The sequence below is a fragment of the Coffea arabica genome, chromosome 9c (assembly GCF_036785885.1).
Source record: "Coffea arabica cultivar ET-39 chromosome 9c, Coffea Arabica ET-39 HiFi, whole genome shotgun sequence".
Taxonomy (NCBI): Eukaryota; Viridiplantae; Streptophyta; class Magnoliopsida; order Gentianales; family Rubiaceae; genus Coffea; species Coffea arabica.
The window spans coordinates 36,682,094-36,686,991 of record NC_092326.1 but is presented as its reverse complement, the minus strand read 5'-3'; the positions used below and the strand labels follow the sequence as shown (position 1 = coordinate 36,686,991).

General features: G+C 37.2%; 1 non-coding gene across 1 annotated transcript; it reads left to right on the top strand.

The window, feature by feature from the left end:
• Positions 1-278: 278 nt before the first annotated feature.
• On the top strand, positions 279-2,085 carry LOC113710169 (uncharacterized). The gene is made up of 2 exons (XR_011820889.1): positions 279-1,107; positions 1,915-2,085. It is a non-coding gene; the product is annotated as an uncharacterized protein (transcript).
• The last annotated feature ends 2,813 nt before the right edge of the window (positions 2,086-4,898 follow it).

Sequence of the window (4,898 nt, the reverse complement as noted above, 5' to 3'; positions counted from 1 at the left end):
ATGAATAGTTATTTTGACAATTTGTATTTACGTAGTTTAATTAAAAGTGCCTAAATACATGGGTAAAATTTGATGGATTAAAAAAAACTTAAAAAATCAACTTCTTGGTCGAAATATTTAAGAATTGTATATTTGGAATGAATGGATGTTTCGCATGATAAAGAAAAATACAAACTTTGGTGCAGGTCTGCCACTGTTAGTGTCACAGATCAAAGTTAATCTCTTTACTCTTACTAGGAAAATTCAGTCGTAGGAAAATTCGTTCCCATTGTGGGTTGATGGAGATGGTCTGTCTTTCCCTCCATACAATTTCATTGTTAGACAGAATCCATTTCATAATCATAAATGCTGCTAGTAGTTGACAGCATTTGATCTTGAGATACATACATGGCATCTCAATGGAAGTATATATATATACTTACTTCCCCATAATAGTAGTATATGCACACTTACTTCCCCATCGTCAGCTCTATTTGTAAGCTTAGTCAAAAGAAATGGAGAGAGCATGCTATTACTTTCCTGTAGGACTTTTATTAGCCACTTCTCTGTTAGCCGTGGGCACAGCCGATATCATAAATGATAAATCTGCCCTTGTAGCTTTCAAAAATCACATAGTTTCTGATCCTCACTTAATCGTGGCAAAAAATTGGTCCATTTCTTCCTCTGTCTGCGATTGGATCGGAGTTACATGTGATTCTAGTCGTCAAAGAGTGATGGCATTAAATATTTCTAACATGGGTTTTGCAGGCACTATTCCTCCACAACTGGGAAACCTCTCATTCCTTGTTTCTCTCGACATGAGCAACAACAATTTTCATGGTCATTTGCCAGAAGAAATGTCTCGTTTGCGTCAACTAAGTTTCATGGCTCTAAGCAACAACAATCTCACGGGAGAAATTCCATCATGGTTCGGTGTCTTGGATAGGCTTCAATACCTGTCCCTAAGAAACAATTCGTTTGTTGGCCAGATACTATCAGGTTTAGCAAACTGCTCCGGACTCAAGTCGTTATATTTCTCACTCAACCAGTTCAATGGTTACATACCAAAAGCGGTGGGGAATTTGGAAATGCTTGAGGAGCTACATCTCGGTTATAACAATTTGGAAGGTTACTTTCTTGTTTTCTTATTCTTTATTCAGTTCTATATTTACGTTTTGTCACTGTACAATTATCTTAATTTCTTGTGCTACAATCTCTTGATCTTTGGCCCTTTAAACATTCATTTCAAATTAAAGAGATTTAGGTGATCCCCTGAAACGAAACTCTGAATCTACCTATGAAAGCAGCAACATGCTTCTATGCCACCCACAATCTTCAAAAACCTCCACGTTGGAATTTGTTGATTTTGCAGAAAAACAATTATCTGGTAATATTCCTACTGATATATGCCACAGTATTCCAAATGTAAAAGAGCTCTATCGCCTTTGGAATCAGTTGAATGGTCAACTCGTAGCAGGTTCAACAAAATGCTCTATTGACTTGGGGTATTGTGTTTTGTCATTCAACGGATACATACCAAAAAGAAGTTGGATATCTTGGCATTAACAATTCGAGATTTGGGGGAGGGGGGCGGTTGGGTGGGGGTGGGGGTGGTGGTGGTGGTGGTGGGCTTATTGTATTAGAAGGGTATAATTGTCTTTTTAATTGAACCACTAGCAAGGGACCAAAAGTAAATCAAAATTAATGCTAAGGTAAACCATAGCTGATACCAAAAATCAGGGAGGCTTATTTATAATTAAAATTATTCTTTATGTATTCCGCTATTTAAATTTTGTCACAGTACAATCGTAATTCTTGTGCTAAAAATCTCTTTGATTTTGGGCCTTGTAAACATTTATCTCTGATTTCGGGGCCAAAAAAAAAAACAAACATTTAGTTCTAACGAATTGGTGGTAATTCCTCCAAGTTTCGCAGGTAGCATTCCTGAAGAGATCGGCAATCTCCAGAGCTTGAGGGTCTTGTCCATAGAAAGAAGCAATTTGAAGAAGTAGATTTTTTTAATAACAGCCGGTTCTGTTAACAATTGTTAGCAGATTGGTGCGACAGAATATACATATATATGCTTTGAATTAAAAAATTTGTTAAGTGGGTGGTTTTATTATTATTATTATTATTATTATTATTATTATTATGCTGGTTCAACTAGTCAGCAACAGTAGTATTAATCCAAAACTGTTTTAGTGGGAAAATTTGCCTTAATTTTAACTTGGAGGGGCAAACTGACATGAAATTAGTGAACTTCAAGTTGCCAAAAATCTCCTTTTTTTTAATTTTTTTTTCGAATTTTTTCAATTTTAGATATACAATTTTTATCAGTGGAATTATATAACATGTTCCTGACAGGTCGTCAGCCTGTGCAATAATAAAGTTTAACCTAATTGCCAGTTAAAATGACCAAAACCCAATTCCAAGTACTGGAGTAGGGACTTTAGGTGTGCAATGGGTTACTTGATTCACCCTGTTCCCGAAGAGTTTGCTTGATCCGATATACCCGAATGGAATGGTTATTCCTTTTCACAAATAATTATGAATTTGTAGACAGGGCAAGTAGGGTCGTATCCACAGAGACTGGGTATATTTGTTTCTTAAGAAATCCAAAGTAACACAGGGGGTGATTTTGTAGGAACGATGACAATCCAATGAATTCAAATAAGAAAATAAAAATAAATAACTAACTAGAAATTAAACCACAATTTTAAACCACACTCCACTGAACTCAGAATAACAATAATTAAGGGCCTAAATCAATTAAAGCAAGGAAACAATTAAAAATAAAATAAAGTGGACAACTAAAAATCAAATGGCAAATCACTAAAATGAAGGTGATATTAATTAAAGATCTAGTCAAGAAATAACTTCAGCAATGGTTCACCTAATTGATCATCGAAGCAAAGGCAATCCCAATTATTTATCAATAAATAGGTTATAACCACCAAACAAGCGATGGCAGTCAACCCCTCCTTACTGTGTCGGTGATCAAGGTACGCCCGTTAATCACTGCTCTAATTGAGAAATAATCCTAGGTACGCCCGTAGAATTTAATTCCCCAACTGCCTTACGTATTAGAGGAGCCCTATTCTAACCAAATAACACACTACCAGGGTTATTTTAGATTAGCCCGCGTATCCCCCTGACACGAATCTAATCGTGTCAGTTGTCACTATTTTGAGGTAATTAAACAATTACGGATTTAATACCCCAACTGACAATAGATTACCGAATCAGTTAATTATCCGGATCCAAAACAATCAACTAATTAAATAACCATAAGCATAGTAATCAGGGAACACACGAATACCAATAAATAAAAGGGAAAGATTAAATTAAATCGATCTCACAATTTTCAGGTGACCCAAAGCATCCGTCGTTTCTTGACTAGAACGAGGGGATTAGCTCATATTGGATGAACTAAGCCCGCGGGAAATTTCAGCAAAAGTCACGGACATTGTATCTATTTCAAGAGCCGCAATTCGTCGAACAGTAAGAACGCAAAATGAAAGTCTAAAGCTGCAATTGAATCTATCTATTAGTCCCAGCCTCCGTATGGCGAAACCAAACCAACGGCACAAGGTGGAAAAGTCAAAGCTAAAAGACAAAGTTGCTTCCTCCTCACATGCGTGGAGAAAAGCCAAAGGAAAACTAACTAGAAAAGTCCAAGTCAAGAGAAAGTCCAAGAACTAAGAATGGCCCTCTGCTGCCATGCGTAAGACAAGTCAAGAGCAAAAACTCAAAGAAAAGTCAACCCTCTCAAGCTAAGCTACAGACGAAGATCCACCACAAGCTCCTCTTTTCTCCCTCTTTTTAATTGCGGCGCACCTCCCCAGGAAGAAGCCCTTCGTTCGTCATTTCTTTGCGGAAATTACCAAAGTGGGCATGACACCTTCTTTTCCAAAAATACCCCTGGAACAAGCTTAATCATCTGAATTCTTTTTCTGTCAATTTGGCACCTGTTATCACATTTATATTCTACTCCCTGAAATAAACGTCAAATACTAAAAGTGAGTAGAATCCAGCAAATAAGTCCGCATCAAGTCATGTAATAGGAGGAATTAATAATAAAATAAATGGATAAATTGCAACCTATCAGTTCCTGAATATGGAAGTTTATATCTACAGATAAACTTTTTCAAAAAATTCCCCGCTTTAAATTCTTTACGTAGGGGATCAACAAACTCAATGGGCAACTACTAAGGGGGGATTGGAAATTTGTTAATCTACTATGCTTAAAAGCTGTATCTAGATGATAGCTAATTTGACAAGTTGTAACCCTGAATTTGGTGCAACTTTTGGAGTGTATTTAAATGAGATTGGTTTTTGTTCATGGATCGACAGGTCCGATTCCAAATGAGATTGGCAACTTGCTCAAATTGAAGAACCTTAACTTGGGATGGAATAGCTTAAGTGGTTTACTACCGATTGGGATCTTCAACATCTCAACTCTGAGGATGCTCTACCTTTATGGCAATTATTTATCTGGCGTTCTTCTATCAAATATGTGCCATGGCCTACACAATTTGGAATATATTGTTCTTGGTGGGAATAACTTCAGCGGAGCCATACCCGCCTCTATCTCAAACTGTTCGAAACTAACTGGAATATCTCTTCATGATAACAAATTCAGCGGTCCAATTCCCAATTCCATTGGAAATTTGAGACGCCTCGAATCTCTCTCTCTGTATGCTAACAATTTGACGAGTGAATCTTCATCCCAAGAATTGGGCCTCTTCACTTCCCTCACAGGTTGCATCTCTTTGAGGGATATCATGGTGGGAGACAATCCATTAAATGGGGTTCTTCCGAGATCCATCGGGAATCTTTCTATTTCTGTTGAATGGTTGGCTGTACGGAACAGTGGACTCAGGGGGAACATTCCAGAGAGCATTGGAAACTTGAGCAAT